General features: G+C 38.8%; 1 protein-coding gene across 1 annotated transcript in view; it reads right to left on the bottom strand.

The window, feature by feature from the left end:
* The window catches only part of SLC2A13 (solute carrier family 2 member 13), a 381,521-nt gene that overhangs the window by 326,197 nt on the left and 42,518 nt on the right, over positions 1 to 12,806 (bottom strand). The gene's annotated exons all lie outside the window — the stretch shown is intronic.

Genomic DNA, 12,806 nt, shown 5'->3' on the forward strand with positions numbered 1-12,806 from the left:
CTCTCTCTCTCTTTTAACGAAGATGAAGATGCTCTCACCTCACCCATCCTAGACCTACTAAATAAAAAACTACAGAGATGGGAGATGGGTCTTTTTACGACTTCAGTTTTTTTAATTTTTATTTTATTTTTCTAGAGAGAGAGTGAGTTGGGGAAAGGGGGGGGGGCGCGGAGAGAATCTCAAGCAGGATCCATGCTCAGCACTGATCCCAATGCAGGGCTTGATCCCACAACCCTGGAATCATGCCCTAAGCCAAAATCCAGAGTCAAACATGGAACCAAGCCACCCAGGCACCTGGATCTGTCTTTTAAAAATCCTCCAAGCATTCCTGATGCACACCGTCAGGTGAGCTAATCCAAATTTGAGCTAATCCAGAATTATTACCTAAAAGAAAATCTTGGTACTCTTGGCCGTATCTAGCTCACTTCCCAGTGGCACTTCCAATTTCTAGGTATGTCTGATTAATTAATCCCAAACTAATCAATATTCATCTAATCGATATTCACGAAAGTAAGTTAAAAACAATCAAAAAGGATTATCTAAGAAAATATGATCTTTTTTATATCTGTAGATACTATAAGTTGATCTCTAGATTAAACCAGAACACCAATGGGTTGCATAACACACCCATGAAGAAGAAACTGCCTTTTTTTTTAATGTTTATTTATTTTTAAGAGAGAGAGAGAGAGAGAGAGCGCACGCGCGCATGAGTGGGGGAAAGCAGAGAGAGAGAGGGAGACACAGAATCTGAAGCAGGCTCCAGGCTCAGCTGTCAGCACAGAACCCGACACAGGGCTCGAACTCACAAACTGTGAGATCATGACCTGGGCCAAAGTCGGACACTTAACCACGTGAGCCACCCAGGCACCCTAAGAAGAAACTGCTTTTCATGAATTAATCATTACAATGCCAACAAAATAGCCTATATTAAAGGTAGCAGTACCAAAAAACCTGTTGCCGTGTTTTCTGTACAAGGGCTGCTGAAGGTGCTATCTACCACATTCCAGATAATGGGAGACATCTGTCTCCAGTCTCAGTGACTACAATAGTTGTGCCTCTCAACAAGTGACCTGTGTTTATGGGCACCATAAACCACACAGTTGTCTTTTATTTCCCTCTTTAAGCAGTCACAGAGGCCCACCTCTACCAAGCGTTTTGGACTTGATGGTATTTGTTCTGCGAGTTCAATTCCCTCCTGATGCCACCACTGTCTCAATTTCCACCTATTTTAAACATATGTTTTACCACATTTTTATTTGCTTTGTTCCATATTTGACCCAAGCAAATAAACAAACAGACAAGATTTAAGTAATATATCTGCTTCTGTACTACTGAAAAACTACTAATAATAAGTCTGCACACAAGTCAGACGATTAAATCTCTGAACTGTACACTCTGTAGTTTCCACCAGTATTATCTGCTGCTGTAGCATCTGTCAACATACATAAATATATACGAAAAGAACCTTAAGATTTTAAGAGTTTCATAAAATAAGCATGTGTCAGTAGTCTTTACAATTAAATCATCACCTAAACAGCTGAAAGTTTCCATCTGACTGCTAATCAATTTAATAACACAAATCATACTAAATTGGCTTTCATCTAACTTGGAAAGAGGAAACATCTGATGCATATGTTGACAAGTTAATTGTATACTCTTTTTAGTTCTTTTACAATTAGAACATCTCAATAAACTTAATTGTCCGGACTTCTTTTCCGGCTTTGGTCTGGCTGTAAACAGGAATTCTGTTGCTCTCTTCAGCCAGACATCTTCACTCAACCATGTAACCTGCACATTTAAGCATGGGAAATCAGGACTGTGGTTTTAGGCAGCACATGCTTGTCATATAGCCCACAGATTTTACTTGATAGAAATGCAAGGATGTCGTCAGGCCCTTATAAAGGTTTATTATTAAAAATAAACACTAGAACCTTGAAAAGTAACAGGGACTGGCAAAGAGAAAAGACTGAGGAACTATAAAAAGACAGACTCACTGGATTTAGAATTGAAAAGAACCTCAAAAGATGTGCCCAAGTAGTGTTCACATTGACTTAACCAGTGTTAGAACTGCCTACGTTCAATATTTCACGAGGACTGGTTATCTTATTTAATCCTCAGAACACCTTTCTAAAAGACATAGGATTATCCCCATTTTGCAAAGAAGGACCTTACCCAGGTCACATGATGAATAAGTGGAGGAACCAGAATTTGAAGCAGACAGACATTCCAGAACCCAATTTTGAAAGTTCTAGACTCTACTCTCTGGCCACAACAGATGAGGGTAGGCTCTGGAACCAGCGGGTTTAAATTTTAGCTTTGCCACTCGCCAGCTGGTTAAGTCTGGACAAACTAACCTTTTTGGTCTCCAGCTTATCCATATAATGGGAAGAATAAAAGCAATTCTTTCACAGGAGTTGAGATTTAATGAATTCACAGTCAAAGCACTTAAAATCGTACATAACATATAGAAAGTAGTCCCTAATGGGGGTGCCTGGGTGGCTCAGTCGGTTAAGTAGCTGACTTCGGCTCAGGCCATGATCTCACTGTTCGTGAGTTCGAGCCCCACATCGGCTCTGTGCTGGCAGCTCAGAGCCCGGAGCCTGCTTCAGATTCTGTCTCCCTCTCTCTGCCCCTCTCCCACCTCGTGCTCTCAGTCTCTCTCCCTCTCAAAAATAAATGTTAAGAAAAAAATTTTTGAAGAAAGTAGTCCATAATGTTAGCAATTATTTCTATGATTACCTCTAGTTGTGAGGCATTCTAACTTTTTTGATTTAGTTTGACTTGTTTTAGGTGCTAACATTATCAGGATGAATATAAGTCCACAAAACAGGGTCTCTGTTATAAAAGAAGCTGCACACAAACCCTACTCATATAAACGGCCAGATAATAATTTCCAAATACCATGGTAAGGGTCACAGTACAGTGACACACTGGGCTCCATCCTGTGATGCTGACAACTGCTGTATGCTAACAATGATTGGATGCCAGCTCAGAGAGGCTGGGTAGACAATTCTACAGAGAAGGGCATGGGCTTAAAATAAATATGAAATGATATGGGATTTTCTCAGAGGTAAACAAAAGATGTGGAGCAGAGTATTTGTGGAGAGGAGAGGCTGAGAGAGCCCAAATCACAGAAGCAAGTACCCATCACTTGGATATGCTCATTGCATATTTGATCTGAGCTGGGCACTGTGCTAAGCACTGGGGACACAGTGCTGTAAGAGAGACATGTCCTCTGTCCTCATGGAGCTTAGCATCTGACAGGCAAAATGTGTTTGAACAAGTAATTAGATGTCAAATGTGATGGGTCTCACCAAAGGGAAAGTGTGAGGAACATGAGCTCATAGCAAAGGGACGATGAAGGACTAACAGCAAAAGGACTCCAGCTTGAGGAATCAGAGAGTTCTTGGATGAGAAGTTCACATTTAAGCAGAGATTAGGTGAATCAGTAAGTTAGAGCTTGATGATACTGTGGGAAAGGTGACACACACTTTAAAGGATCAGACCAGCTTAGACAAAGGCCTTGAGGCAAAAGGAGATGCATCCTGCTAGAGAAGGGGGACTATTTTTTTTTAAGTTTATTTATTTATTTTGAGATAGAGGGATAGAACCAGCAGGAAAGGGGCAGAAAAAAAGAGGGAGAGAGGGTATCTGAAGCAGGGCTCAAAGTCATGAACTGTGAGATCATGACCTGAGCTGAAGTCAGACGCTTAACCAAATGAGCCATCCAGGAGCCCCAATAAGGGAGATTACTTCTAGAGACACAGAGACCAACCTGACTATTTAAGATCTTAGTGGACGTATTGAGGACTAGGTATTCAGAAGCCTTTAAGTAGTATAATGGAAGAAAAGGCACAATTAGAATCATGTTTAAAAGAGTCCTTCTTGTTGGAGTATGAAAAACCAATTGCAAGGGAGTAACGGGTACAGTAGAGGCAATGTAGTAAAAAGGAGAGATTCCAGAAGTACATATTTAGTACCTAGGCTAGCAGGAATTTGGATGGAACATGAAGGATGAAGAGAGGAAGGACTCAAGGATGATGGTCAGATGTCTGGAAAGAGCAAGTAGGAGCATGATAGGTACTTTGTACAAACATAAAGGACACGAGAGAAGCAAGTGTGGACCAAAGATGATAAGGTCAAATTTTAGCCAGGTTGAGCCAGAGGTGCTCTGTGAAACATACAAGTAGAGAGCAAGTAGAACATTCCCTGGGTATGTTGGAAATACAGATTATTTACATGTGAGTGTTCACAGCCTGCCTCATTTCTCGTACCCAGTAACTCTGTCAAAATAACCAACCTTTCCTTCCTCGCTCATCCTCTAGGGAGAGTCTGGTATTTGTCACCCTAGTTCTTGAGCCGTTATCATGCTAGGCAAAAAAAAAAAAAGGATGGAGAAGAAAACATGGACCAAAGATCTAGTTTATGGAGAGAAGTGCAAATGAAAAAAAAGCCTGGAGACAGTTGTGAGGAGCTCAGGGTCAGTATGGAAAAAAATGGGAGCCTACAACTCAGGGACTGACAGAGGCCTGATTTGAGATGAGGGGACAGAGGGGTAGATAATAGAGATTTTAAGATATGTTGCTGAGTTATAACCTACATGTTACTATATTCTTCAAGACACAAAAAGACAATATTACTATCCAATTGCTTTTTAGTTACTAGACTATATATATTTAAATGCAACTTCAAGGTGAGACTAGGTTCAGTGGGGCTTGGAAGTTACACAAATCTCTGAAGCTCAGAAGATAATTCTGTGTGGATGGCACATAAAATGGGAACCATGGGAATGGATAAGAGCTCCCAGAATGGAAGAGGAAAAGAATGCATAAAATGGAGTCCTGAAAAATTCCAGTAGTTATGGAACTGTTAGATGAAGAAAGTATGAAGGAGCAACAAAGACTTTTCTAAAGTCTCTTTTTATGTTACCATTTTGTATGATCATGTATCAGGTCACCTTATCAATAGGGAGGTGGGACAGGTATCATTCATTATCCCTCTAGGAAAGGTAAAGAAACCCAGCATCAAAGACAGATAGGAAGAGATTTTCAGAAAGTCACAAAAGCAGGTTAATGTCAAAGTGAGTCTCACAGATTCAGGTTCCCTAATCTCTTATGTGTCGCTTGAGGACCAAGGACTGTGCCTCTGATTAGAATGTGATCCTTCAGCAATTTCTCAGACACATTTTCTTTTTGGACCTATTACCTTAGCTAGCACATGTGAACTTCTAGTGGACAGGCGGGTCTTTTCTCTGCCCCCTACTAACAGCTGCTGTGACATACTAATATCAGGTGTCATGTTAAAGAGCTCAAGCTAACTAGTGAATTGAATATGATTCACTGTATAATTTCCAGCTAGAAAAGTGTAAACCCACAATAGAGAACTATAAAAAAGATGCTGGTGTTCAGGGAGAGGAGAAGACTCCACATTCACTACTGCTAGCTCACCTTGCTATTAATAAAATAGCCATGCAAACTATAACTTACAGATTTCTAAACACGGTGCCAAGTTTTGACAAACCTGGGTCATTAAGGTTCTATCACCCCTCTTTTCTACTTTGGGGAAACAAATGGAATTCTATCTCTAGACAAAGGTCACTGTTCCAATGAAGGGCAGTTAAGTAATACTGTATGAAATCCCCTAAATTAAGAAGTACTTCAGGGGTACCTGGGTGGCTCAGTCGATTGACACTGACTCTTGATTTCAGTGCAGGTCATGATCCCAGGGTCATGGGTTTGAATCCTGCATTGGGCTCAGTGCTGAGTGTGGAGCCTGCTTAAGATCCTTTCTCTCTCCCCAACACCTCACCTCTGCTCTTCCTCAATATGCGCACGCGTGCTCGCGCGCACGCGCGCGCACACACACACACACACACACACACTCTCTCTCTCTCTCTCTCTCTCTCAAAAGTATTTCATAAGTGGGATTAATGATATTTAAAGTTTAGGAGAAAAAAGAGGTTAGAAAGGGAGAGAGCCAAAACATAAGAAACTCTTAAAAACTGAGAACAAACTGAGGGTTGATGGGGGGTGGGAGGGAGGGGAGGGTGGGTGATGGGTATTGAGGAGGGCACCTTTTGGGATGAGCACTGGGTATTGTATGGAAACCAATTTGACAATAAATTTCATATAAAAAATAATAAAGTTTAGGAGAGTTCTATGAAGAACGTTGGACTTATTCCCTATTCCAAACATTAATCAAAAGAAATGTCTGGTAAAGAACAAATTCTTAATAGTCCACACTAAACTGATGACTGGAAATTAACGTAAGCAACGGAGTGATACAAGGTCCTGTTAACAGCTTATTGGCTTAAACACAACCACAAATATCTGTGTTGGTATTGTTTCTGAATATTGTTAGAAAGTTTGATTTCTTACAAAACAAATAAAGAGGTCTACCTCAATGAAAACTCATTATCATGCTTGGCCTTGAGGAGTTTCACCAGAAAACTGCACCTCAGACACCACAGTGCAACCCGATTCACACTCTCATGCTGCCAAGCTGAAGCACCATCAGCAGCACAGAACGCTCTTGAGTGTAGAAGCTGGCTTTCAAAAACTGCTGGAAGCCCTTTTAAAGCTCTGAGTCAGAAGTATAAATAATTTCATAAACAAACAGCATTAGAAAATCCTGTTGCGATGGGTAAATACCCATGAACCACAGTAGCCTCTCAGCACAAGCCAGGCAGCAACTAATTAGCTTCTCAGAAAGAAGCACATGAATCTACCTTTTAATAATAATGCTTCCTGAACAAGAAGGATTATGAAGTCCTAACTTCATTTTGCAAACTACTGCCCTATGATCTCTAAAGGAATAATTTTAATAAAAAGAAGGAATTTGTCTTAAAAAGTGCCCCTTACTAAAGTTGTTTCAGTTTGGCTGTCTTGCCCCAACTGCTGTTTGCATTCTGCTAAAGAGTCAAAGAGCTACCTTTACCAGGTTGTTAACACCCTAGAATTTATCTTTTAGTTTATTCTAAGGAGGCTAAGACTTTCATAAACACTGCTAGGCAACTTCAAAGAGCTGTAAGCCCCAAATTATTTATATATTAAAATATATACAACACAAAATACTGCTAGAACAAAGGAGCCAGGTTATGGGTGAGATTCTATCCATGGAGATAACTAGCAGAATTAGTGTTCTATAATGTTAAAAAGCTCTTCACAAGGCATTATAAACATGTCACCATCATTTAAAGCCAGTGCCATCTCTTAACGGCCTAAATGACCTCTCCTTTCATACTACTTATGAATATAATATTGACCTGTTCATGTTCTTTTTTAACAGTAACATCTCAGTAAAATCTGGATCACGCTGTTTCTCCAAGCCCAACTACAAGCCCTTTAATGGAATGATTATAACTCACCTACCTTCTGTACTATAACTTGCCTAAGTGTCAAGCACAGACCTTGGCTTAACCGTTGACTATGACTTTGGGATGCATGTAGAAAACGATATCCTTTAAAATTACTGCCAACTGATTGGTTTTACACTAAATACATTATTCATTAGGGAAAATTTGGAGGTCACGGGTCAGAAGTAAATAAACATCACCTCTAATCACACCACCCACACATAACCACTATTAAAATTTGGTTATAATTTGCAGTACTTTTTACATAATTCTGTAGCTTTAACTCATTACATTTCAAACACTTTCCTTCTCTTTATAACTATTCTTTTCTCAAAAAAAAAAAACACCTCAAACTTCTTACAGAAGCGAGTCAGGTATGATAAATATAGAAGCCAAATGAGTGAGACATAGAAGGTACAACATACTCTGCAGGCCAAAGAAAACAGCCAAACAAAACAAATCCCTGTGTAGCCCTATACAACCATCTGGAGTCTGGTTTGTCACCCTTGTAGGACAAGATCATTTTAAGTAATGGTATAATATTCCAGCATTCAGATAAAGAGAAGAAAGAAGTGTTCCTAGAACACCCAGATGGAAGCAGGCAGGAAAAGAACAGAGAAGGAAAGAATTTTTTAACGGGGAGAGATGGAAAATAATGAAATCAACGCATATGTAAGAAATGTCCTAAAACAGAGCAGAGGTTATAAGAGAAAGAGAACTGTAGGAAATGGCAACAAAAGTGGAAGCAGTATGCTTTTACACCCGACAAATGGAATACACAAAGGTTAATAAGAAATCAATACATTTTCCTCGAGGCAGTGAATTTAGCAAACAGGAACTTAAGTGGTGCTTTGTCATATTTAGCTCTATGTGACATCTAGAGGTAAATGCTCTAGTACAGCAAACAATGTGGACCTAAACAGCAGCTCAAGGCTGTGAATCACCTGAATGCAGATTGTAACTGAATAGGCATAGACAAAATACAAAAGAAATGTGTACAGAGTAAGATAAGCCCAGGGCTAGAATCTGGTTGTAGAAATATTCATGCAACAGATATAAAGGGCTAAGAAGTAAAACAGAAGATAAATATTAGAGTAGCAAAGTAATAACTGAACACCCATCCCCCCAAATTTTTTATCTGTTCTTCAATATAAGATCTGGCCTTGCCTAAAAATCAGGAGCAGAGAGCCATGAGGAGAGAATCAGCTACCGACAAAAGAATTAAATTAAACAAGGAAATGGGTAGGGTAAGAAACACTAAAAAATTAATAGAATATGTAAATAATTACAGAAGTAAGCACCATATTGGAGGCTGCATGAAATCTGAATCAGTATGGAACATCAATTTGAGATGCTCTCTGAGAATGGAAAGCAAAGGAAATTCAAATGACAAAAGATATCATTGAAAGATAAACCATCATTAAATAAATAAATGGGCCTACAGATAGGTAGCAACAGCAAAACACACTCTGGAAAATTTTGTGATTTGCAAAGTTAACAAAAATTGATCAAATCTTTTATGTATACAGCAAAAGAAAAAAACAGCTCACCCACCTAACCCAGCAATCAGCAAGGACCACAGATATTTAAGGAGGAAATGTGATTCAAGTATTTTAGATCTTGCCAACTTGTCTTTCAGGCGTAAGAATGTGAAAGACATTCTCAAGTAGCAAACTTCTCTGATAAACCACCCATTTACTATTTTTGGAACAACCTCTAAACCAACCCCAAGATTAGCAAAAACCTTAAGGATAGGGAAGTTTCGGTATAAACAGCTCAGAGGATCTGCCCCTCATTTAGTCTGGACTACAGAAATCTTCTGAGTAAGTAGACCACTGAGTGTTCACTCAACCCTTCTTCATATGGCTCCTCTCTTTTCTCAGTTCTAAGTAACATTTCTTGAGCTGCACAGATAGAATTTCTTGGCTTGTCTGATAACCACTCTAAAGCATTAACTTTTTTTTTTTTCCTGTTCCAGCACCTGGTAGCAATGGCTAAACATTTTACTTGGTTAGAACGTTATGCCTAAATAATTATTAAATAAAAATTTCTATTTGTTTAATGTCCAAAAAGGCAAAGATCTGTAGAGCAAGATAATGTCTATCTTCATTACCAAAAGTCTCTATTAGTGATTTCCTATGTCTCTAAAAAGTATACTGAATGACCCTAGCCTTTCAGTTTTAAGGTGGTGAAAATCATGTAAACTACCCATCATTAGATATTTTTTCTCCAGCTTCTTCTAATATTATCTTTCCATCTATGTGAATATCCCTATGCTTCTTACACTTAAAAAAAAGCAATATAAGTAATAAAATCTTAAAGTAAATATGCAGAGGAAAAGGCACATTTTTTAACATCTACAATGACACACAACCAGAAGTGAAGAAACTTTCCCAGATTCTTCACTAATAATCCCCAGTAATCACAGAATCCTATCTGTAATAAATTTTTAGATGTTTGATGAGGAACAAAGCCACGTTAGCTTTCACTGCCTCTTAATTTATTACCACAGAATGGGGAATGATGTCCTACATGTACAGTTTTTGCATTTATCATCCAGGATACTTCAGAAATAGAAAATGGAAAGGTTTGTTAAAGAACAATGGTAAGCATCAGAGCCACACTAAAGTTAAACAAAATGTCTACTCTTAGGAGCTCTAGTTCTATATCAGCTGGCTTTAAGAAAGCTAAATCTCACTAGCAATAAAAGAGAATGGAGTGAAAGAGAGGGAGAGATCTTTAGGTTCTCCCTAGCATAGAGTTAAAATTGTTTTAATAGACATAACCAACTCTGTATCTTGTTCTTTAGTATACCAAGAATGTATACATAATTCAAAGACTGTTTAGGTGATTCTCTGAACTGGTAGGCACCAGCACAGCGAAACATTTATCAATGCTGTTTCTTTTTTCTTGTAGTGTCTAAAAGAATATACCAGATCTTTAACATTTATGAAAGGTGAAAAGCAAGATGCCATACCTGTAGCTTAGTAACACTCTTAGAAATAGACTCCAAGTGAAATGACAAATAATGAACATAGATATGGGTGACTGTGAAAAGGGCAGTATGATCTCTCTTAAGCTGGCTTTAGAAAGAGATTATTAAAATGAACCCTTGTATTACTACTCTCCATGGCTTATGAACATCTTTCACTCTGCTTGCAGATCTAGTGGCAGCTCTGACTCAGTCAACAGAGCCTAGTTTTGGCAGAAATTAGCTGGCATTATCTCTTATTTCTGCTCCAGCAGCTTTGAGACACTAACACAGCCAGAATAAAAGTAGTGACTTCTAATGCTTTAACAAATGTCAAGGTAAAATGACTTTTATCACTGCTGCTATTCACATTTTCCCTTAGTGATTTAATTGTAAAAATACCTAGCTTGTCTCACCCTTTTTGAATAATATTTTGCAAAATATCCATCTACAAGTATGCCAATGGCATATTTCAACAGGCTTTTATTTATATGAAGTCAATTTCCTACTCAGGAGGAGGCAGGAGGCAGAAAGGCAGATGACAGACAGATGTGGGAGGACACTGAAGAGATGACAAATAATAGATGGTAGAGATACAGTTAAAAATCACTTATATTCATTTTCAAAGTACTAATTTCAGCTTGATGAAAACTCTTAAATAGGTAGTTTTAAATGCAAAAAAATTAAAACGTCCTTCTCTTAACGTTTCTCTTGTCAGGTTGGAAAGGATCCCCCAAACCCTGAGGATTCCGTTCTTCACATATATCCTAGCTGGAAGCTTGTGTTTATCTTCATATTTATGGGAGGGGATCACAAACAAGAGAAGAAAGGCAAACTCCCACATATGACTAGTTTCTGTGAAAATACAAAAGTAGGCAAAGATAACCACTTCAAGATGGTATCTTGACCATCTCCCATCTTCTTAGTGCCATTAGAATTTCTCTGTTAAATGACAGCAGACTTCTCGGCAGGAACAATGGAACTCAGAGGACAGTAAAATGGTACTTCCCTTGTGCTAAGAGAAAATAACCATCAATCTAGGTTTCCAACCCAACAGAAAAAAGTCTCTTTCAAGAACAAGAGCAAAATTCCTAAATAAGTAAATTCTAGAAGTCTATTTTCTTTTGGCTTTCTGGACCCAACTGCAATGTGTGGGGGGAGGAGGGTTCCTCTGATACCAAAAAACATTTCTTGGACATGGACAGGAGATTCAAGAATTCAGCTCAATTCTGATATGATCTACCCAGAGATAGCATCATATGCCACAGTCTGAGGGCTGACTTCTACAAAACTGTGCCACTGCCCCCACTTCCGATGCCAACCCCAGGCCCAGGTTGTCACCTGTGCTTCTGACCAACTGCCTACAAACTAACAGTTCCAATGACCCCCCCTACAACTCAGGATGCAACTGCCAAGTTGAGTCGTTGACCAGTGGGCTACAAACCAGAGATAACCACAATCTCCTCCTCAGATTCGATTAATCTGCTACAGCAGCTCACGGAATTCAGAAACATTTTACAGCTGACCCTTGAACACATGGGTTACAAGTGCCAACCCCACGCACACATTCGAAAATCTGGACATATCTTTTGATTCCCCCAAAACTTAACTACTAATAGTCTGCTGTGAACCAGAGGCCTTAGCATAATATAAGCAGTCAAATAACACATATTTTGCGTATTATGTTAACTGAAAAAAGCCAACTTCAAAGTAGGTTAGTAAATGCCTTATTCATTCTTACTGAGGACTACAGCCCAGGAGACAGTATTTCAGATTGCTCTGAAGAACTGCCATGAAACCTATTAGCTTACAGGGCATTAAATGCAAAAAAGGTTGTATGTGTTACAAGCAGCTCTCCAAATACCTACACATCACAAGGTATTATTTTTTCAGTTGTAAAAATTAAGGTTTAGTGATTTCCACACAACACATGAGAAAGACGCTTAGATCATCTTAATGCATTGCTTCTATCATATCTGGTTGATTAAACTATTGCCTGCATACCTGCACTTAACTCATTTTCCAGTTCTTTCTATTTTTGATACCTCCTTGAGGTCACTTGAGATCATCACAGAAGGTGGACATCAGTCACCTACTACAGTTTTAGTACACAGTTATATGTATTATATACTGTATTCTTACAATTACAGAAGCTAAATAAAATGTTATTAAGAAAATCATAAAGGGGCACCTAAAGTGGTGGCTCAGTCAGTTAAGCGTCCAACCCTTGAGTTCATGAATTCATGACCTCATGACCTCATGACCCTGAAGTCATGAACTCACAGTTCACGAGTTTGCTCCCCATGTCAGGCTCTGCCTGCTTGGGATTCTCTCCCTCTCTCTCTGCCCCCCTCCACACACACAAGATGCACGCGCATGCTCTCTCAAACTGTAAAAAAAAAAAAAAAAGAAAAAAGAAAAAAAGAAAAAAAATACCTGTATGGTTTAAAAAACAAATCATAAAGAAAATACATTTATAGC

This window comes from Panthera onca, chromosome B4, assembly GCF_046562875.1.
Source record: "Panthera onca isolate mPanOnc1 chromosome B4, mPanOnc1 haplotype 2, whole genome shotgun sequence".
In the NCBI taxonomy this organism is placed as follows: Eukaryota; Metazoa; Chordata; class Mammalia; order Carnivora; family Felidae; genus Panthera; species Panthera onca.